Source organism: Microcebus murinus, chromosome 14, assembly GCF_040939455.1.
Source record: "Microcebus murinus isolate Inina chromosome 14, M.murinus_Inina_mat1.0, whole genome shotgun sequence".
Lineage (NCBI taxonomy): Eukaryota > Metazoa > Chordata > Mammalia > Primates > Cheirogaleidae > Microcebus > Microcebus murinus.
The window spans coordinates 81,680,851-81,703,099 of NC_134117.1; the positions used below are offsets into that span (position 1 = coordinate 81,680,851).

At 63.9% G+C, this 22,249-nt stretch overlaps 6 pseudogenes; all 6 read left to right on the plus strand.

Annotated features, from left to right (window-relative positions):
* The first annotated feature begins 2,882 nt into the window (after positions 1–2,882).
* Positions 2,883–3,001, plus strand: LOC142876170 (uncharacterized; annotated as a pseudogene).
* Positions 3,002–6,476: 3,475 nt separating this feature from the next.
* LOC142876302 (uncharacterized) lies at positions 6,477–6,595 on the plus strand (annotated as a pseudogene).
* A 3,449-nt stretch (positions 6,596–10,044) lies between these two features.
* Positions 10,045–10,163, plus strand: LOC142876171 (uncharacterized; annotated as a pseudogene).
* A 3,465-nt stretch (positions 10,164–13,628) lies between these two features.
* LOC142876172 (uncharacterized) lies at positions 13,629–13,747 on the plus strand (annotated as a pseudogene).
* A 3,454-nt stretch (positions 13,748–17,201) lies between these two features.
* Positions 17,202–17,320, plus strand: LOC142876173 (uncharacterized; annotated as a pseudogene).
* A 3,454-nt stretch (positions 17,321–20,774) lies between these two features.
* On the plus strand, positions 20,775–20,893 carry LOC142876175 (uncharacterized; annotated as a pseudogene).
* The last annotated feature ends 1,356 nt before the right edge of the window (positions 20,894–22,249 follow it).

Here is a 22,249-nt window from a genome sequence, read left to right on the forward strand (position 1 = left end):
CCCCTCCCCCCTGTGTTCTCATTCATATACCTCTCATGTTGTTCCAGCGTATTGTGGGGGTACCAGTGTTAAGGTCGGGTACAGTTGCCCTCTCCAAGCCTCCCCCCTGGGGTCAGAGCTTCAAGTGCGCCCATCCCCCAGTCGGTGCGCACCCACCCCATTCCTAATGGATGTGGATGCCCATCGCCTCCCCCCACCCGCCCGACACCCACCCGATGAAGGTGATTCCTCTCCGTCCACTTAGGTGTCCATCCGTTCGTACCAATTTGCTGGTGAGCGCGCTCACGTGGTGCTCGTGTGTCCATTCTTGGGATACCTGGCTTACTGGAACGGGTTCCAGCTCTGGCCAGGAGAACACGAGAGGCGCCCTCTCACCGCTGCTCCTCACAGCCGAATGGCACTCCGTGGTGTCCACGCGCCACATTTTATTAATGCACTCCTGGATGGATGGGCACTCGGGTCGCTTCCACGTCTTTGCGATTGTGAATTGTGCCCTAACTGTCACTCTACCCCTTACCCAGCCCGTCTCCTCTGCCCCTGCCTGACGCACTCCTCCCCGGCCAGGCCCGTCACTGTCCTGGGCCCCCGCCTGACCGGCTCCTCCCCGCCCGGCCTGTCACCGTCCTCTGCCCCTGCCTGACATGCTCCTTCCCGCCCGGCCTCTCACCGTCCTCGGCCCCTGCCTGACCGGCTCCTCCGTCGCCTGGGCCTTCCAAGGGCTTGGTGTGGAGGCTGCTTCCAGGAAGCCCTCCAGAAACCCGGCAGCAGGGTGGCCGCAGCAGTCTCCAGCAGCCTTCCCTAAGTCGAGTGCGGGGGACGTGCCCCCGCTGTGCCGCGGGGGGCCCAGCCTGGTGTCTTCCCTGATGCCCTGCGGCTGCGGGCTGGGGCTGCCGCTCCCCGCGAGGGGAGAGCCGCGGAGGTGGGGACCGCCTCCTGATGGGGACGTACGTACACGCAGCTCTCCACGTCGGATCCCGGGGCTCTCTGTCCTGCCCGAAGGCCCAGCGGGCCTGCGGGTCCTTAGAGTGGCAAAAACATCCGAAAGCTGAGACTGAGGGTCCGGTGGGTGTCTGCACTTTTGTGCTGGGCACCCCAGGGAGGCCCGGGGGCTGGCTGGACAACGTGGTCTGCTGGGCGGGGGGGGGTTGGAGGAGCAACTGATGCCCTTCGCACCTTGGGTAGCAAGAGTCTGAGGTGTCTCTGAGCCCTGTGCCATGTCCGGGGGCGGGGCGCGGGGGGGGGAGGAGGAGGAGGAGGAGGAGGTGGGAAGGGCCGGGGCCTGCAGTCCTGTTCCCGGGGTGGCACGGCAAGTGGCTTCTTCCACAGGCTGCTTGGCCTGGGCTCCCTGCACCTGGGCCTTTGGGGGACTGGCCCTGTGCTTGCCAACACTTCCTGCAGGGACCCAGAGCTGGGAGGTGGCATCTCTCAGCCCTGGGTCGGGCAGAGCCCCAGCGGGCCATGCCCACAACCTCTCTCAGCACCGGTCCCCCAGAAGGCTCCTTTGGGACCAGGATTCTCTTGCGGTGACTCTTTAAGGTCTGGCCCCTGGATGGAGGGGCACCAGGAGTAGAGGAGCAGGAAGGGGAAGGGGGTGGCCATGCGAGGGGACACTTTGAGGCCAAGTCCCAGCTTCAGCCTGATCCTCCTGGGAACCCCGCTCTGAGACAAGGAGCCGGGCTTCGCATTCCCACAGCAGCCAGTCGTGGGCTGAGGACACCTGGGGCCTTGGGAACTCCCTGGCTTCTCCTTGGTTTAACATCTAGAGCTGCTTGTGAATCGGGCCGCCACACACACCCGAGTGCAGGTGTCTTCCGCACAGACTGCGGGCCTCGCTCTTCTGAACGCCGCTAGCTCGCCACCCACCCACGGGTGAACCTGGTCAGGGTGCTTTCTCTCGGGGGCAGACTCTTTTCCGGGCGGGCTACCGGTGTCTCTGTTTGCTCGTTTCTTTCTTCCATTTCGGGAAAGGCTTCCTTGCTGGGTGTGGAAATCTCCTATGCCTTCCCTCGCCTATTCTGTCAGCTTTCAAATTCTCTTTCAGTTGCCACCCTCACAGATGGATTAGGAAACTCTTTCCGGTGCACTCATTAGTGAAATGACCTCAATGAAGCTGGAATCCAATATCTAATGGCCGATTTTTAGCGAGTCCACACGCCAGGGTGGTCGGGGTCCAATGCAGCCCCGGCCAGGCCCAGGCCCCTTGGACCGGGCCACAGGAGGACACAGAGGAGGGTCCCGGCCCCCACGAAGCGGTGCCGGCGGTTCTCCAGGGGCTTGGGCGTTTTCCAGAGGTAGGAGATGGAGGGGACTGATTTCTTCAGCGCCCCACAAACCACGCCACCCCACCCCACCCATGGGACACATCCCCAGAGAGAGACGCCCCATACACTGGCTCCCCTCCCCCTTGCGCTGTGCCCCAGCCCTGGCCCGGGGGAATAGGCGGCAGCCCACCCACAGGGCGAGGGGGGGCACAGCTGAAAGGGGTTGTGGGGGAGGGCGGCCCCTGGCTGGGGTCAAAGGGCGCGCGCGTGCGCAGTCAGCGTCAGCGGCGGCGACGCGCTGGGGGTGGGCAGCGGGTAGGTGAAGGAGGCCAGGCGAGGAGACGAGGGGGGCTGGGAGGGCTCCACCTTGGCGAGTCCAGCCGTGGAGGCGCATCTTGTGTGAGTGTGAGTGAGTGTGAGTGTGTGTGTGTGTGTATAGAGAGACAGCCCCCCGCCCCGCCCCGCCCATCACCCCCGTCCCTGGGAGCCCACGGGACCCGGCCGGCGAACTCAACAGGCCCGGCCTGGCGCGGGGCCTGGGGCGGGAGGCGGCGGCGGCGGCGGCGGGAAAGCGCAGAGAGGCTCGGCTTCTTGAGCGGGGCAGGGGCGCCCTCCGCCGCCGTCTAGGGCCACACCACCCTGAACGCCCCCGATCTCGTCTGGTCTCGGAAGCTAAGCAGGGTCGGGCCCGGTCAGTACTTGGATGGGAGACTGCCTGGGAATACCGGGGGCCACAGGCTGCTTCTTTTTTTTTTTTTTTTTTTTTTGCCTCTTGTTCTGTCCCCTTTCTGGGAGCGCGGCGGCGGCCCGGGGTGGGGGTGACCCCAACCCTCAGCGCCCGCCGCGCTGCCTGGCGCCTCAGCCCGCACCGTGGGGCCTCCTCTTGTCCCAAGCCGCGACACCGCCGCCACGCGGCAGCATGCGTGGCATCTGGACTGTCAGGTCTCAGACCAAAGGTCTGCTCTGTGGGAACAGACACGCTGGAGAAAACCTTGAGAGTCTGAGAGGGGAGGGAGTTCCAGAAGAAGGCCAGGATGTCATTTTGAGGGAGTATGTGACCAGAACTCGTCCCGTTGCTTTTGGGGGTTCTATGGGCTCCACGCAGGAATCTTTGGTGGTGGCACCTGATGTTGGGGGATCCGGAGTCACACCCAGACCTGCTCCACAGGCCTCCTTTTACTTTTCTCTTCGGATTCATGATTTTTAAAAAGTGTCTCTTACCTCTATGATTGCATTTTCTTTTCTCTCTCTTTTCAAGCAGATGATGGGAGTACAAGTATTCAGGTGACATGTGTTGCCCGTGCACCCCTCCCCCCTGTGTTCTCATTCATATACCTCTCATGTTGTTCCAGCGTATTGTGGGGGTACCAGTGTTAAGGTCGGGTACAGTTGCCCTCTCCAAGCCTCCCCCCTGGGGTCAGAGCTTCAAGTGCGCCCATCCCCCAGTCGGTGCGCACCCACCCCATTCCTAATGGATGTGGATGCCCATCGCCTCCCCCCACCCGCCCGACACCCACCCGATGAAGGTGATTCCTCTCCGTCCACTTAGGTGTCCATCCGTTCGTACCAATTTGCTGGTGAGCGCGCTCACGTGGTGCTCGTGTGTCCATTCTTGGGATACCTGGCTTACTGGAACGGGTTCCAGCTCTGGCCAGGAGAACACGAGAGGCGCCCTCTCACCGCTGCTCCTCACAGCCGAATGGCACTCCGTGGTGTCCACGCGCCACATTTTATTAATGCACTCCTGGATGGATGGGCACTCGGGTCGCTTCCACGTCTTTGCGATTGTGAATTGTGCCCTAACTGTCACTCTACCCCTTACCCAGCCCGTCTCCTCTGCCCCTGCCTGACGCACTCCTCCCCGGCCAGGCCCGTCACTGTCCTGGGCCCCCGCCTGACCGGCTCCTCCCCGCCCGGCCTGTCACCGTCCTCTGCCCCTGCCTGACATGCTCCTTCCCGCCCGGCCTCTCACCGTCCTCGGCCCCTGCCTGACCGGCTCCTCCGTCGCCTGGGCCTTCCAAGGGCTTGGTGTGGAGGCTGCTTCCAGGAAGCCCTCCAGAAACCCGGCAGCAGGGTGGCCGCAGCAGTCTCCAGCAGCCTTCCCTAAGTCGAGTGCGGGGGACGTGCCCCCGCTGTGCCGCGGGGGGCCCAGCCTGGTGTCTTCCCTGATGCCCTGCGGCTGCCGGCTGGGGCTGCCGCTCCCCGCGAGGGGAGAGCCGCGGAGGTGGGGACCGCCTCCTGATGGGGACGTACGTACACGCAGCTCTCCACGTCGGATCCCGGGGCTCTCTGTCCTGCCCGAAGGCCCAGCGGGCCTGCGGGTCCTTAGAGTGGCAAAAACATCTGAAAGCTGAGACTGAGGGTCCGGTGGGTGTCTGCACTTTTGTGCTGGGCACCCCAGGGAGGCCCGGGGGCTGGCTGGACAACGTGGTCTGCTGGGCGGGGGGGGGTTGGAGGAGCAACTGATGCCCTTCGCACCTTGGGTAGCAAGAGTCTGAGGTGTCTCTGAGCCCTGTGCCATGTCCGGGGGGGGGGCGCGGGGGGGGGGAGGAGGAGGAGGAGGAGGAGGTGGGAAGGGCCGGGGCCTGCAGTCCTGTTCCCGGGGTGGCACGGCAAGTGGCTTCTTCCACAGGCTGCTTGGCCTGGGCTCCCTGCACCTGGGCCTTTGGGGGACTGGCCCTGTGCTTGCCAACACTTCCTGCAGGGACCCAGAGCTGGGAGGTGGCATCTCTCAGCCCTGGGTCGGGCAGAGCCCCAGCGGGCCATGCCCACAACCTCTCTCAGCACCGGTCCCCCAGAAGGCTCCTTTGGGACCAGGATTCTCTTGCGGTGACTCTTTAAGGTCTGGCCCCTGGATGGAGGGGCACCAGGAGTAGAGGAGCAGGAAGGGGAAGGGGGTGGCCATGCGAGGGGACACTTTGAGGCCAAGTCCCAGCTTCAGCCTGATCCTCCTGGGAACCCCGCTCTGAGACAAGGAGCCGGGCTTCGCATTCCCACAGCAGCCAGTCGTGGGCTGAGGACACCTGGGGCCTTGGGAACTCCCTGGCTTCTCCTTGGTTTAACATCTAGAGCTGCTTGTGAATCGGGCCGCCACACACACCCGAGTGCAGGTGTCTTCCGCACAGACTGCGGGCCTCGCTCTTCTGAACGCCGCTAGCTCGCCACCCACCCACGGGTGAACCTGGTCAGGGTGCTTTCTCTCGGGGGCAGACTCTTTTCCGGGCGGGCTACCGGTGTCTCTGTTTGCTCGTTTCTTTCTTCCATTTCGGGAAAGGCTTCCTTGCTGGGTGTGGAAATCTCCTATGCCTTCCCTCGCCTATTCTGTCAGCTTTCAAATTCTCTTTCAGTTGCCACCCTCACAGATGGATTAGGAAACTCTTTCCGGTGCACTCATTAGTGAAATGACCTCAATGAAGCTGGAATCCAATATCTAATGGCCGATTTTTAGCGAGTCCACACGCCAGGGTGGTCGGGGTCCAATGCAGCCCCGGCCAGGCCCAGGCCCCTTGGACCGGGCCACAGGAGGACACAGAGGAGGGTCCCGGCCCCCACGAAGCGGTGCCGGCGGTTCTCCAGGGGCTTGGGCGTTTTCCAGAGGTAGGAGATGGAGGGGACTGATTTCTTCAGCGCCCCACAAACCACGCCACCCCACCCCACCCATGGGACACATCCCCAGAGAGAGACGCCCCATACACTGGCTCCCCTCCCCCTTGCGCTGTGCCCCAGCCCTGGCCCGGGGGAATAGGCGGCAGCCCACCCACAGGGCGAGGGGGGGCACAGCTGAAAGGGGTTGTGGGGGAGGGCGGCCCCTGGCTGGGGTCAAAGGGCGCGCGCGTGCGCAGTCAGCGTCAGCGGCGGCGACGCGCTGGGGGTGGGCAGCGGGTAGGTGAAGGAGGCCGGGCGAGGAGACGAGGGGGGCTGGGAGGGCTCCACCTTGGCGAGTCCAGCCGTGGAGGCGCATCTTGTGTGAGTGTGAGTGAGTGTGAGTGTGTGTGTGTGTGTATAGAGAGACAGCCCCCCGCCCCGCCCCGCCCATCACCCCCGTCCCTGGGAGCCCACGGGACCCGGCCGGCGAACTCAACAGGCCCGGCCCGGCGCGGGGCCTGGGGCGGGAGGCGGCGGCGGCGGCGGCAGCGGCGGCGGCGGCGGCGGCGGCGGGGGGAAAGCGCAGAGAGGCTCGGCTTCTTGAGCGGGGCAGGGGCGCCCTCCGCCGCCGTCTAGGGCCACACTACCCTGAACGCCCCCGATCTCGTCTGGTCTCGGAAGCTAAGCAGGGTCGGGCCCGGTCAGTAGTTGGATGGGAGACTGCCTGGGAATACCGGGGGCCACAGGCTGCTTCTTTTTTTTTTTTTTTTTTTTTTTGCCTCTTGTTCTGTCCCCTTTCTGGGAGCGCGGCGGCGGCCCGGGGTGGGGGTGACCCCAACCCTCAGCGCCCGCCGCGCTGCCTGGCGCCTCAGCCCGCACCGTGGGGCCTCCTCTTGTCCCAAGCCGCGACACCGCCGCCACGCGGCAGCATGCGTGGCATCTGGACTGTCAGGTCTCAGACCAAAGGTCTGCTCTGTGGGAACAGACACGCTGGAGAAAACCTTGAGAGTCTGAGAGGGGAGGGAGTTCCAGAAGAAGGCCAGGATGTCATTTTGAGGGAGTATGTGACCAGAACTCGTCCCGTTGCTTTTGGGGGTTCTATGGGCTCCACGCAGGAATCTTTGGTGGTGGCACCTGATGTTGGGGGATCCGGAGTCACACCCAGACCTGCTCCACAGGCCTCCTTTTACTTTTCTCTTCGGATTCATGATTTTTAAAAAGTGTCTCTTACCTCTATGATTGCATTTTCTTTTCTCTCTCTTTTCAAGCAGATGATGGGAGTACAAGTATTCAGGTGACATGTGTTGCCCGTGCACCCCTCCCCCCTGTGTTCTCATTCATATACCTCTCATGTTGTTCCAGCGTATTGTGGGGGTACCAGTGTTAAGGTCGGGTACAGTTGCCCTCTCCAAGCCTCCCCCCTGGGGTCAGAGCTTCAAGTGCGCCCATCCCCCAGTCGGTGCGCACCCACCCCATTCCTAATGGATGTGGATGCCCATCGCCTCCCCCCACCCGCCCGACACCCACCCGATGAAGGTGATTCCTCTCCGTCCACTTAGGTGTCCATCCGTTCGTACCAATTTGCTGGTGTGCGCGCTCACGTGGTGCTCGTGTGTCCATTCTTGGGATACCTGGCTTACTGGAACGGGTTCCAGCTCTGGCCAGGAGAACACGAGAGGCGCCCTCTCACCGCTGCTCCTCACAGCCGAATGGCACTCCGTGGTGTCCACGCGCCACATTTTATTAATGCACTCCTGGATGGATGGGCACTCGGGTCGCTTCCACGTCTTTGCGATTGTGAATTGTGCCCTAACTGTCACTCTACCCCTTACCCAGCCCGTCTCCTCTGCCCCTGCCTGACGCACTCCTCCCCGGCCAGGCCCGTCACTGTCCTGGGCCCCCGCCTGACCGGCTCCTCCCCGCCCGGCCTGTCACCGTCCTCTGCCCCTGCCTGACATGCTCCTTCCCGCCCGGCCTCTCACCGTCCTCGGCCCCTGCCTGACCGGCTCCTCCGTCGCCTGGGCCTTCCAAGGGCTTGGTGTGGAGGCTGCTTCCAGGAAGCCCTCCAGAAACCCGGCAGCAGGGTGGCCGCAGCAGTCTCCAGCAGCCTTCCCTAAGTCGAGTGCGGGGGACGTGCCCTCGCTGTGCCGCGGGGGGCCCAGCCTGGTGTCTTCCCTGAGGCCCTGCGGCTGCCGGCTGGGGCTGCCGCTCCCCGCGAGGGGAGAGCCGCGGAGGTGGGGACCGCCTCCTGATGGGGACGTACGTACACGCAGCTCTCCACGTCGGATCCCGGGGCTCTCTGTCCTGCCCGAAGGCCCAGCGGGCCTGCGGGTCCTTAGAGTGGCAAAAACATCCGAAAGCTGAGACTGAGGGTCCGGTGGGTGTCTGCACTTTTGTGCTGGGCACCCCAGGGAGGCCCGGGGGCTGGCTGGACAACGTGGTCTGCTGGGCGGGGGGGGGTTGGAGGAGCAACTGATGCCCTTCGCACCTTGGGTAGCAAGAGTCTGAGGTGTCTCTGAGCCCTGTGCCATGTCCGGGGGGGGGGCGCGGGGGGGGGGAGGAGGAGGAGGAGGAGGAGGTGGGAAGGGCCGGGGCCTGCAGTCCTGTTCCCGGGGTGGCACGGCAAGTGGCTTCTTCCACAGGCTGCTTGGCCTGGGCTCCCTGCACCTGGGCCTTTGGGGGACTGGCCCTGTGCTTGCCAACACTTCCTGCAGGGACCCAGAGCTGGGAGGTGGCATCTCTCAGCCTTGGGTCGGGCAGAGCCCCAGCGGGCCATGCCCACAACCTCTCTCAGCACCGGTCCCCCAGAAGGCTCCTTTGGGACCAGGATTCTCTTGCGGTGACTCTTTAAGGTCTGGCCCCTGGATGGAGGGGCACCAGGAGTAGAGGAGCAGGAAGGGGAAGGGGGTGGCCATGCGAGGGGACACTTTGAGGCCAAGTCCCAGCTTCAGCCTGATCCTCCTGGGAACCCCGCTCTGAGACAAGGAGCCGGGCTTCGCATTCCCACAGCAGCCAGTCGTGGGCTGAGGACACCTGGGGCCTTGGGAACTCCCTGGCTTCTCCTTGGTTTAACATCTAGAGCTGCTTGTGAATCGGGCCGCCACACACACCCGAGTGCAGGTGTCTTCCGCACAGACTGCGGGCCTCGCTCTTCTGAACGCCGCTAGCTCGCCACCCACCCACGGGTGAACCTGGTCAGGGTGCTTTCTCTCGGGGGCAGACTCTTTTCCGGGCGGGCTACCGGTGTCTCTGTTTGCTCGTTTCTTTCTTCCATTTCGGGAAAGGCTTCCTTGCTGGGTGTGGAAATCTCCTATGCCTTCCCTCGCCTATTCTGTCAGCTTTCAAATTCTCTTTCAGTTGCCACCCTCACAGATGGATTAGGAAACTCTTTCCGGTGCACTCATTAGTGAAATGACCTCAATGAAGCTGGAATCCAATATCTAATGGCCGATTTTTAGCGAGTCCACACGCCAGGGTGGTCGGGGTCCAATGCAGCCCCGGCCAGGCCCAGGCCCCTTGGACCGGGCCACAGGAGGACACAGAGGAGGGTCCCGGCCCCCACGAAGCGGTGCCGGCGGTTCTCCACGGGCTTGGGCGTTTTCCAGAGGTAGGAGATGGAGGGGACTGATTTCTTCAGCGCCCCACAAACCACGCCACCCCACCCCACCCATGGGACACATCCCCAGAGAGAGACGCCCCATACACTGGCTCCCCTCCCCCTTGCGCTGTGCCCCAGCCCTGGCCCGGGGGAATAGGCGGCAGCCCACCCACAGGGCGAGGGGGGGCACAGCTGAAAGGGGTTGTGGGGGAGGGCGGCCCCTGGCTGGGGTCAAAGGGCGCGCGCGTGCGCAGTCAGCGTCAGCGGCGGCGACGCGCTGGGGGTGGGCAGCGGGTAGGTGAAGGAGGCCGGGCGAGGAGACGAGGGGGGCTGGGAGGGCTCCACCTTGGCGAGTCCAGCCGTGGAGGCGCATCTTGTGTGAGTGTGAGTGAGTGTGAGTGTGTGTGTGTGTGTATAGAGAGACAGCCCCCCGCCCCGCCCCGCCCATCACCCCCGTCCCTGGGAGCCCACGGGACCCGGCCGGCGAACTCAACAGGCCCGGCCCGGCGCGGGGCCTGGGGCGGGAGGCGGCGGCGGCGGCGGCGGGAAAGCGCAGAGAGGCTCGGCTTCTTGAGCGGGGCAGGGGCGCCCTCCGCCGCCGTCTAGGGCCACACCACCCTGAACGCCCCCGATCTCGTCTGGTCTCGGAAGCTAAGCAGGGTCGGGCCCGGTCAGTACTTGGATGGGAGACTGCCTGGGAATACCGGGGGCCACAGGCTGCTTCTTGTTTTTTTTTTTTTTTTTTGCCTCTTGTTCTGTCCCCTTTCTGGGAGCGCGGCGGCGGCCCGGGGTGGGGGTGACCCCAACCCTCAGCGCCCGCCGCGGTGCCTGGCGCCTCAGCCCGCACCGTGGGGCCTCCTCTTGTCCCAAGCCGCGACACCGCCGCCACGCGGCAGCATGCGTGGCATCTGGACTGTCAGGTCTCAGACCAAAGGTCTGCTCTGTGGGAACAGACACGCTGGAGAAAACCTTGAGAGTCTGAGAGGGGAGGGAGTTCCAGAAGAAGGCCAGGATGTCATTTTGAGGGAGTATGTGACCAGAACTCGTCCCGTTGCTTTTGGGGGTTCTATGGGCTCCACGCAGGAATCTTTGGTGGTGGCACCTGATGTTGGGGGATCCGGAGTCACACCCAGACCTGCTCCACAGGCCTCCTTTTACTTTTCTCTTCGGATTCATGATTTTTAAAAAGTGTCTCTTACCTCTATGATTGCATTTTCTTTTCTCTCTCTTTTCAAGCAGATGATGGGAGTACAAGTATTCAGGTGACATGTGTTGCCCGTGCACCCCTCCCCCCTGTGTTCTCATTCATATACCTCTCATGTTGTTCCAGCGTATTGTGGGGGTACCAGTGTTAAGGTCGGGTACAGTTGCCCTCTCCAAGCCTCCCCCCTGGGGTCAGAGCTTCAAGTGCGCCCATCCCCCAGTCGGTGCGCACCCACCCCATTCCTAATGGATGTGGATGCCCATCGCCTCCCCCCACCCGCCCGACACCCACCCGATGAAGGTGATTCCTCTCCGTCCACTTAGGTGTCCATCCGTTCGTACCAATTTGCTGGTGAGCGCGCTCACGTGGTGCTCGTGTGTCCATTCTTGGGATACCTGGCTTACTGGAACGGGTTCCAGCTCTGGCCAGGAGAACACGAGAGGCGCCCTCTCACCGCTGCTCCTCACAGCCGAATGGCACTCCGTGGTGTCCACGCGCCACATTTTATTAATGCACTCCTGGATGGATGGGCACTCGGGTCGCTTCCACGTCTTTGCGATTGTGAATTGTGCCCTAACTGTCACTCTACCCCTTACCCAGCCCGTCTCCTCTGCCCCTGCCTGACGCACTCCTCCCCGGCCAGGCCCGTCACTGTCCTGGGCCCCCGCCTGACCGGCTCCTCCCCGCCCGGCCTGTCACCGTCCTCTGCCCCTGCCTGACATGCTCCTTCCCGCCCGGCCTCTCACCGTCCTCGGCCCCTGCCTGACCGGCTCCTCCGTCGCCTGGGCCTTCCAAGGGCTTGGTGTGGAGGCTGCTTCCAGGAAGCCCTCCAGAAACCCGGCAGCAGGGTGGCCGCAGCAGTCTCCAGCAGCCTTCCCTAAGTCGAGTGCGGGGGACGTGCCCCCGCTGTGCCGCGGGGGGCCCAGCCTGGTGTCTTCCCTGATGCCCTGCGGCTGCCGGCTGGGGCTGCCGCTCCCCGCGAGGGGAGAGCCGCGGAGGTGGGGACCGCCTCCTGATGGGGACGTACGTACACGCAGCTCTCCACGTCGGATCCCGGGGCTCTCTGTCCTGCCCGAAGGCCCAGCGGGCCTGCGGGTCCTTAGAGTGGCAAAAACATCCGAAAGCTGAGACTGAGGGTCCGGTGGGTGTCTGCACTTTTGTGCTGGGCACCCCAGGGAGGCCCGGGGGCTGGCTGGACAACGTGGTCTGCTGGGCGGGGGGGGGTTGGAGGAGCAACTGATGCCCTTCGCACCTTGGGTAGCAAGAGTCTGAGGTGTCTCTGAGCCCTGTGCCATGTCCGGGGGGGGGGCGCGGGGGGGGGGAGGAGGAGGAGGAGGAGGAGGTGGGAAGGGCCGGGGCCTGCAGTCCTGTTCCCGGGGTGGCACGGCAAGTGGCTTCTTCCACAGGCTGCTTGGCCTGGGCTCCCTGCACCTGGGCCTTTGGGGGACTGGCCCTGTGCTTGCCAACACTTCCTGCAGGGACCCAGAGCTGGGAGGTGGCATCTCTCAGCCCTGGGTCGGGCAGAGCCCCAGCGGGCCATGCCCACAACCTCTCTCAGCACCGGTCCCCCAGAAGGCTCCTTTGGGACCAGGATTCTCTTGCGGTGACTCTTTAAGGTCTGGCCCCTGGATGGAGGGGCACCAGGAGTAGAGGAGCAGGAAGGGGAAGGGGGTGGCCATGCGAGGGGACACTTTGAGGCCAAGTCCCAGCTTCAGCCTGATCCTCCTGGGAACCCCGCTCTGAGACAAGGAGCCGGGCTTCGCATTCCCACAGCAGCCAGTCGTGGGCTGAGGACACCTGGGGCCTTGGGAACTCCCTGGCTTCTCCTTGGTTTAACATCTAGAGCTGCTTGTGAATCGGGCCGCCACACACACCCGAGTGCAGGTGTCTTCCGCACAGACTGCGGGCCTCGCTCTTCTGAACGCCGCTAGCTCGCCACCCACCCACGGGTGAACCTGGTCAGGGTGCTTTCTCTCGGGGGCAGACTCTTTTCCGGGCGGGCTACCGGTGTCTCTGTTTGCTCGTTTCTTTCTTCCATTTCGGGAAAGGCTTCCTTGCTGGGTGTGGAAATCTCCTATGCCTTCCCTCGCCTATTCTGTCAGCTTTCAAATTCTCTTTCAGTTGCCACCCTCACAGATGGATTAGGAAACTCTTTCCGGTGCACTCATTAGTGAAATGACCTCAATGAAGCTGGAATCCAATATCTAATGGCCGATTTTTAGCGAGTCCACACGCCAGGGTGGTCGGGGTCCAATGCAGCCCCGGCCAGGCCCAGGCCCCTTGGACCGGGCCACAGGAGGACACAGAGGAGGGTCCCGGCCCCCACGAAGCGGTGCCGGCGGTTCTCCACGGGCTTGGGCGTTTTCCAGAGGTAGGAGATGGAGGGGACTGATTTCTTCAGCGCCCCACAAACCACGCCACCCCACCCCACCCATGGGACACATCCCCAGAGAGAGACGCCCCATACACTGGCTCCCCTCCCCCTTGCGCTGTGCCCCAGCCCTGGCCCGGGGGAATAGGCGGCAGCCCACCCACAGGGCGAGGGGGGGCACAGCTGAAAGGGGTTGTGGGGGAGGGCGGCCCCTGGCTGGGGTCAAAGGGCGCGCGCGTGCGCAGTCAGCGTCAGCGGCGGCGACGCGCTGGGGGTGGGCAGCGGGTAGGTGAAGGAGGCCGGGCGAGGAGACGAGGGGGGCTGGGAGGGCTCCACCTTGGCGAGTCCAGCCGTGGAGGCGCATCTTGTGTGAGTGTGAGTGAGTGTGAGTGTGTGTGTGTGTGTATAGAGAGACAGCCCCCCGCCCCGCCCCGCCCATCACCCCCGTCCCTGGGAGCCCACGGGACCCGGCCGGCGAACTCAACAGGCCCGGCCCGGCGCGGGGCCTGGGGCGGGAGGCGGCGGCGGCGGCGGCGGCGGCGGCGGCGGCGGCGGGAAAGCGCAGAGAGGCTCGGCTTCTTGAGCGGGGCAGGGGCGCCCTCCGCCGCCGTCTAGGGCCACACCACCCTGAACGCCCCCGATCTCGTCTGGTCTCGGAAGCTAAGCAGGGTCGGGCCCGGTCAGTACTTGGATGGGAGACTGCCTGGGAATACCGGGGGCCACAGGCTGCTTCTTTTTTTTTTTTTTTTTTTTTGCCTCTTGTTCTGTCCCCTTTCTGGGAGCGCGGCGGCGGCCCGGGGTGGGGGTGACCCCAACCCTCAGCGCCCGCCGCGCTGCCTGGCGCCTCAGCCCGCACCGTGGGGCCTCCTCTTGTCCCAAGCCGCGACACCGCCGCCACGCGGCAGCATGCGTGGCATCTGCACTGTCAGGTCTCAGACCAAAGGTCTGCTCTGTGGGAACAGACACGCTGGAGAAAACCTTGAGAGTCTGAGAGGGGAGGGAGTTCCAGAAGAAGGCCAGGATGTCATTTTGAGGGAGTATGTGACCAGAACTCGTCCCGTTGCTTTTGGGGGTTCTATGGGCTCCACGCAGGAATCTTTGGTGGTGGCACCTGATGTTGGGGGATCCGGAGTCACACCCAGACCTGCTCCACAGGCCTCCTTTTACTTTTCTCTTCGGATTCATGATTTTTAAAAAGTGTCTCTTACCTCTATGATTGCATTTTCTTTTCTCTCTCTTTTCAAGCAGATGATGGGAGTACAAGTATTCAGGTGACATGTGTTGCCCGTGCACCCCTCCCCCCTGTGTTCTCATTCATATACCTCTCATGTTGTTCCAGCGTATTGTGGGGGTACCAGTGTTAAGGTCGGGTACAGTTGCCCTCTCCAAGCCTCCCCCCTGGGGTCAGAGCTTCAAGTGCGCCCATCCCCCAGTCGGTGCGCACCCACCCCATTCCTAATGGATGTGGATGCCCATCGCCTCCCCCCACCCGCCCGACACCCACCCGATGAAGGTGATTCCTCTCCGTCCACTTAGGTGTCCATCCGTTCGTACCAATTTGCTGGTGAGCGCGCTCACGTGGTGCTCGTGTGTCCATTCTTGGGATACCTGGCTTACTGGAACGGGTTCCAGCTCTGGCCAGGAGAACACGAGAGGCGCCCTCTCACCGCTGCTCCTCACAGCCGAATGGCACTCCGTGGTGTCCACGCGCCACATTTTATTAATGCGCTCCTGGATGGATGGGCACTCGGGTCGCTTCCACGTCTTTGCGATTGTGAATTGTGCCCTAACTGTCACTCTACCCCTTACCCAGCCCGTCTCCTCTGCCCCTGCCTGACGCACTCCTCCCCGGCCAGGCCCGTCACTGTCCTGGGCCCCCGCCTGACCGGCTCCTCCCCGCCCGGCCTGTCACCGTCCTCTGCCCCTGCCTGACATGCTCCTTCCCGCCCGGCCTCTCACCGTCCTCGGCCCCTGCCTGACCGGCTCCTCCGTCGCCTGGGCCTTCCAAGGGCTTGGTGTGGAGGCTGCTTCCAGGAAGCCCTCCAGAAACCCGGCAGCAGGGTGGCCGCAGCAGTCTCCAGCAGCCTTCCCTAAGTCGAGTGCGGGGGACGTGCCCCCGCTGTGCCGCGGGGGGCCCAGCCTGGTGTCTTCCCTGATGCCCTGCGGCTGCCGGCTGGGGCTGCCGCTCCCCGCGAGGGGAGAGCCGCGGAGGTGGGGACCGCCTCCTGATGGGGACGTACGTACACGCAGCTCTCCACGTCGGATCCCGGGGCTCTCTGTCCTGCCCGAAGGCCCAGCGGGCCTGCGGGTCCTTAGAGTGGCAAAAACATCCGAAAGCTGAGACTGAGGGTCCGGTGGGTGTCTGCACTTTTGTGCTGGGCACCCCAGGGAGGCCCGGGGGCTGGCTGGACAACGTGGTCTGCTGGGCGGGGGGGGGGTTGGAGGAGCAACTGATGCCCTTCGCACCTTGGGTAGCAAGAGTCTGAGGTGTCTCTGAGCCCTGTGCCATGTCCGGGGGGGGGGCGCGGGGGGGGGGAGGAGGAGGAGGAGGAGGAGGTGGGAAGGGCCGGGGCCTGCAGTCCTGTTCCCGGGGTGGCACGGCAAGTGGCTTCTTCCACAGGCTGCTTGGCCTGGGCTCCCTGCACCTGGGCCTTTGGGGGACTGGCCCTGTGCTTGCCAACACTTCCTGCAGGGACCCAGAGCTGGGAGGTGGCATCTCTCAGCCCTGGGTCGGGCAGAGCCCCAGCGGGCCATGCCCACAACCTCTCTCAGCACCGGTCCCCCAGAAGGCTCCTTTGGGACCAGGATTCTCTTGCGGTGACTCTTTAAGGTCTGGCCCCTGGATGGAGGGGCACCAGGAGTAGAGGAGCAGGAAGGGGAAGGGGGTGGCCATGCGAGGGGACACTTTGAGGCCAAGTCCCAGCTTCAGCCTGATCCTCCTGGGAACCCCGCTCTGAGACAAGGAGCCGGGCTTCGCATTCCCACAGCAGCCAGTCGTGGGCTGAGGACACCTGGGGCCTTGGGAACTCCCTGGCTTCTCCTTGGTTTAACATCTAGAGCTGCTTGTGAATCGGGCCGCCACACACACCCGAGTGCAGGTGTCTTCCGCACAGACTGCGGGCCTCGCTCTTCTGAACGCCGCTAGCTCGCCACCCACCCACGGGTGAACCTGGTCAGGGTGCTTTCTCTCGGGGGCAGACTCTTTTCCGGGCGGGCTACCGGTGTCTCTGTTTGCTCGTTTCTTTCTTCCATTTCGGGAAAGGCTTCCTTGCTGGGTGTGGAAATCTCCTATGCCTTCCCTCGCCTATTCTGTCAGCTTTCAAATTCTCTTTCAGTTGCCACCCTCACAGATGGATTAGGAAACTCTTTCCGGTGCACTCATTAGTGAAATGACCTCAATGAAGCTGGAATCCAATATCTAATGGCCGATTTTTAGCGAGTCCACACGCCAGGGTGGTCGGGGTCCAATGCAGCCCCGGCCAGGCCCAGGCCCCTTGGACCGGGCCACAGGAGGACACAGAGGAGGGTCCCGGCCCCCACGAAGCGGTGCCGGCGGTTCTCCACGGGCTTGGGCGTTTTCCAGAGGTAGGAGATGGAGGGGACTGATTTCTTCAGCGCCCCACAAACCACGCCACCCCACCCCACCCATGGGACACATCCCCAGAGAGAGACGCCCCATACACTGGCTCCCCTCCCCCTTGCGCTGTGCCCCAGCCCTGGCCCGGGGGAATAGGCGGCAGCCCACCCACAGGGCGAGGGGGGGCACAGCTGAAAGGGGTTGTGGGGGAGGGCGGCCCCTGGCTGGGGTCAAAGGGCGCGCGCGTGCGCAGTCAGCGTCAGCGGCGGCGACGCGCTGGGGGTGGGCAGCGGGTAGGTGAAGGAGGCCGGGCGAGGAGACGAGGGGGGCTGGGAGGGCTCCACCTTGGCGAGTCCAGCCGTGGAGGCGCATCTTGTGTGAGTGTGAGTGAGTGTGAGTGTGTGTGTGTGTGTATAGAGAGACAGCCCCCCGCCCCGCCCCGCCCATCACCCCCGTCCCTGGGAGCCCACGGGACCCGGCCGGCGAACTCAACAGGCCCGGCCCGGCGCGGGGCCTGGGGCGGGAGGCGGCGGCGGCGGCGGCGGCGGCGGGAAAGCGCAGAGAGGCTCGGCTTCTTGAGCGGGGCAGGGGCGCCCTCCGCCGCCGTCTAGGGCCACACCACCCTGAACGCCCCCGATCTCGTCTGGTCTCGGAAGCTAAGCAGGGTCGGGCCCGGTCAGTACTTGGATGGGAGACTGCCTGGGAATACCGGGGGCCACAGGCTGCTTCTTTTTTTTTTTTTTTTTTTTTTGCCTCTTGTTCTGTCCCCTTTCTGGGAGCGCGGCGGCGGCCCGGGGTGGGGGTGACCCCAACCCTCAGCGCCCGCCGCGCTGCCTGGCGCCTCAGCCCGCACCGTGGGGCCTCCTCTTGTCCCAAGCCGCGACACCGCCGCCACGCGGCAGCATGCGTGGCATCTGCACTGTCAGGTCTCAGACCAAAGGTCTGCTCTGTGGGAACAGACACGCTGGAGAAAACCTTGAGAGTCTGAGAGGGGAGGGAGTTCCAGAAGAAGGCCAGGATGTCATTTTGAGGGAGTATGTGACCAGAACTCGTCCCGTTGCTTTTGGGGGTTCTATGGGCTCCACGCAGGAATCTTTGGTGGTGGCACCTGATGTTGGGGGATCCGGAGTCACACCCAGACCTGCTCCACAGGCCTCCTTTTACTTTTCTCTTCGGATTCATGATTTTTAAAAAGTGTCTCTTACCTCTATGATTGCATTTTCTTTTCTCTCTCTTTTCAAGCAGATGATGGGAGTACAAGTATTCAGGTGACATGTGTTGCCCGTGCACCCCTCCCCCCTGTGTTCTCATTCATATACCTCTCATGTTGTTCCAGCGTATTGTGGGGGTACCAGTGTTAAGGTCGGGTACAGTTGCCCTCTCCAAGCCTCCCCCCTGGGGTCAGAGCTTCAAGTGCGCCCATCCCCCAGTCGGTGCGCACTCACCCCATTCCTAATGGATGTGGATGCCCATCGCCTCCCCCCACCCGCCCGACACCCACCCGATGAAGGTGATTCCTCTCCGTCCACTTAGGTGTCCATCCGTTCGTACCAATTTGCTGGTGAGCGCGCTCACGTGGTGCTCGTGTGTCCATTCTTGGGATACCTGGCTTACTGGAACGGGTTCCAGCTCTGGCCAGGAGAACACGAGAGGCGCCCTCTCACCGCTGCTCCTCACAGCCGAATGGCACTCCGTGGTGTCCACGCGCCACATTTTATTAATGCACTCCTGGATGGATGGGCACTCGGGTCGCTTCCACGTCTTTGCGATTGTGAATTGTGCCCTAACTGTCACCCTACCCCTTACCCAGCCCGTCTCCTCTGCCCCTGCCTGACGCACTCCTCCCCGGCCAGGCCCGTCACTGTCCTGGGCCCCCGCCTGACCGGCTCCTCCCCGCCCGGCCTGTCACCGTCCTCTGCCCCTGCCTGACATGCTCCTTCCCGCCCGGCCTCTCACCGTCCTCGGCCCCTGCCTGACCGGCTCCTCCGTCGCCTGGGCCTTCCAAGGGCTTGGTGTGGAGGCTGCTTCCAGGAAGCCCTCCAGAAACCCGGCAGCAGGGTGGCCGCAGCAGTCTCCAGCAGCCTTCCCTAAGTCGAGTGCGGGGGACGTGCCCCCGCTGTGCCGCGGGGGCCCAGCCTGGTGTCTTCCCTGATGCCCTGCGGCTGCCGGCTGGGGCTGCCGCTCCCCGCGAGGGGAGAGCCGCGGAGGTGGGGACCGCCTCCTGATGGGGACGTACGTACACGCAGCTCTCCACGTCGGGTCCCGGGGCTCTCTGTCCTGCCCGAAGGCCCAGCGGGCCTGCGGGTCCTTAGAGTGGCAAAAACATCCGAAAGCTGAGACTGAGGGTCCGGTGGGTGTCTGCACTTTTGTGCTGGGCACCCCAGGGAGGCCCGGGGGCTGGCTGGACAACGTGGTCTGCTGGGCGGGGGGGGGTTTGGAGGAGCAACTGATGCCCTTCGCACCTTGGGTAGCAAGAGTCTGAGGTGTCTCTGAGCCCTGTGCCATGTCCGGGGGGGGGGCGCGGGGGGGGGGAGGAGGAGGAGGAGGAGGAGGTGGGAAGGGCCGGGGCCTGCAGTCCTGTTCCCGGGGTGGCACGGCAAGTGGCTTCTTCCACAGGCTGCTTGGCCTGGGCTCCCTGCACCTGGGCCTTTGGGGGACTGGCCCTGTGCTTGCCAACACTTCCTGCAGGGACCCAGAGCTGGGAGGTGGCATCTCTCAGCCCTGGGTCGGGCAGAGCCCCAGCGGGCCATGCCCACAACCTCTCTCAGCACCGGTCCCCCAGAAGGCTCCTTTGGGACCAGGATTCTCTTGCGGTGACTCTTTAAGGTCTGGCCCCTGGATGGAGGGGCACCAGGAGTAGAGGAGCAGGAAGGGGAAGGGGGTGGCCATGCGAGGGGACACTTTGAGGCCAAGTCCCAGCTTCAGCCTGATCCTCCTGGGAACCCCGCTCTGAGACAAGGAGCCGGGCTTCGCATTCCCACAGCAGCCAGTCGTGGGCTGAGGACACCTGGGGCCTTGGGAACTCCCTGGCTTCTCCTTGGTTTAACATCTAGAGCTGCTTGTGAATCGGGCCGCCACACACACCCGAGCGCAGGTGTCTTCCGCACAGACTGCGGGCCTCGCTCTTCTGAACGCCGCTAGCTCGCCACCCACCCACGGGTGAACCTGGTCAGGGTGCTTTCTCTCGGGGGCAGACTCTTTTCCGGGCGGGCTACCGGTGTCTCTGTTTGCTCGTTTCTTTCTTCCATTTCGGGAAAGGCTTCCTTGCTGGGTGTGGAAATCTCCTATGCCTTCCCTCGCCTATTCTGTCAGCTTTCAAATTCTCTTTCAGTTGCCACCCTCACAGATGGATTAGGAAACTCTTTCCGGTGCACTCATTAGTGAAATGACCTCAATGAAGCTGGAATCCAATATCTAATGGCCGATTTTTAGCGAGTCCACACGCCAGGGTGGTCGGGGTCCAATGCAGCCCCGGCCAGGCCCAGGCCCCTTGGACCGGGCCACAGGAGGACACAGAGGAGGGTCCCGGCCCCCACGAAGCGGTGCCGGCGGTTCTCCACGGGCTTGGGCGTTTTCCAGAGGTAGGAGATGGAGGGGACTGATTTCTTCAGCGCCCCACAAACCACGCCACCCCACCCCACCCATGGGACACATCCCCAGAGAGAGACGCCCCATACACTGGCTCCCCTCCCCCTTGCGCTGTGCCCCAGCCCTGGCCCGGGGGAATAGGCGGCAGCCCACCCACAGGGCGAGGGGGGGCACAGCTGAAAGGGGTTGTGGGGGAGGGCGGCCCCTGGCTGGGGTCAAAGGGCGCGCGCGTGCGCAGTCAGCGTCAGCGGCGGCGACGCGCTGGGGGTGGGCAGCGGGTAGGTGAAGGAGGCCAGGCGAGGAGACGAGGGGGGCTGGGAGGGCTCCACCTTGGCGAGTCCAGCCGTGGAGGCGCATCTTGTGTGAGTGTGAGTGAGTGTGAGTGTGTGTGTGTGTGTATAGAGAGACAGCCCCCCGCCCCGCCCCGCCCATCACCCCCGTCCCTGGGAGCCCACGGGACCCGGCCGGCGAACTCAACAGGCCCGGCCCGGCGCGGGGCCTGGGGCGGGAGGCGGCGGCGGCGGCGGCGGCGGCGGGAAAGCGCAGAGAGGCTCGGCTTCTTGAGCGGGGCAGGGGCGCCCTCCGCCGCCGTCTAGGGCCACACCACCCTGAACGCCCCCGATCTCGTCTGGTCTCGGAAGCTAAGCAGGGTCGGGCCCGGTCAGTACTTGGATGGGAGACTGCCTGGGAATACCGGGGGCCACAGGCTGCTTCTTTTTTTTTTTTTTTTTTTTTTGCCTCTTGTTCTGTCCCCTTTCTGGGAGCGCGGCGGCGGCCCGGGGTGGGGGTGACCCCAACCCTCAGCGCCCGCCGCGCTGCCTGGCGCCTCAGCCCGCACCGTGGGGCCTCCTCTTGTCCCAAGCCGCGACACCGCCGCCACGCGGCAGCATGCGTGGCATCTGGACTGTCAGGTCTCAGACCAAAGGTCTGCTCTGTGGGAACAGACACGCTGGAGAAAACCTTGAGAGTCTGAGAGGGGAGGGAGTTCCAGAAGAAGGCCAGGATGTCATTTTGAGGGAGTATGTGACCAGAACTCGTCCCGTTGCTTTTGGGGGTTCTATGGGCTCCACGCAGGAATCTTTGGTGGTGGCACCTGATGTTGGGGGATCCGGAGTCACACCCAGACCTGCTCCACAGGCCTCCTTTTACTTTTCTCTTCGGATTCATGATTTTTAAAAAGTGTCTCTTACCTCTATGATTGCATTTTCTTTTCTCTCTCTTTTCAAGCAGATGATGGGAGTACAAGTATTCAGGTGACATGTGTTGCCCGTGCACCCCTCCCCCCTGTGTTCTCATTCATATACCTCTCATGTTGTTCCAGCGTATTGTGGGGGTACCAGTGTTAAGGTCGGGTACAGTTGCCCTCTCCAAGCCTCCCCCCTGGGGTCAGAGCTTCAAGTGCGCCCATCCCCCAGTCGGTGCGCACCCACCCCATTCCTAATGGATGTGGATGCCCATCGCCTCCCCCCACCCGCCCGACACCCACCCGATGAAGGTGATTCCTCTCCGTCCACTTAGGTGTCCATCCGTTCGTACCAATTTGCTGGTGAGCGCGCTCACGTGGTGCTCGTGTGTCCATTCTTGGGATACCTGGCTTACTGGAACGGGTTCCAGCTCTGGCCAGGAGAACACGAGAGGCGCCCTCTCACCGCTGCTCCTCACAGCCGAATGGCACTCCGTGGTGTCCACGCGCCACATTTTATTAATGCACTCCTGGATGGATGGGCACTCGGGTCGCTTCCACGTCTTTGCGATTGTGAATTGTGCCCTAACTGTCACTCTACCCCTTACCCAGCCCGTCTCCTCTGCCCCTGCCTGACGCACTCCTCCCCGGCCAGGCCCGTCACTGTCCTGGGCCCCCGCCTGACCGGCTCCTCCCCGCCCGGCCTGTCACCGTCCTCTGCCCCTGCCTGACATGCTCCTTCCCGCCCGGCCTCTCACCGTCCTCGGCCCCTGCCTGACCGGCTCCTCCGTCGCCTGGGCCTTCCAAGGGCTTGGTGTGGAGGCTGCTTCCAGGAAGCCCTCCAGAAACCCGGCAGCAGGGTGGCCGCAGCAGTCTCCAGCA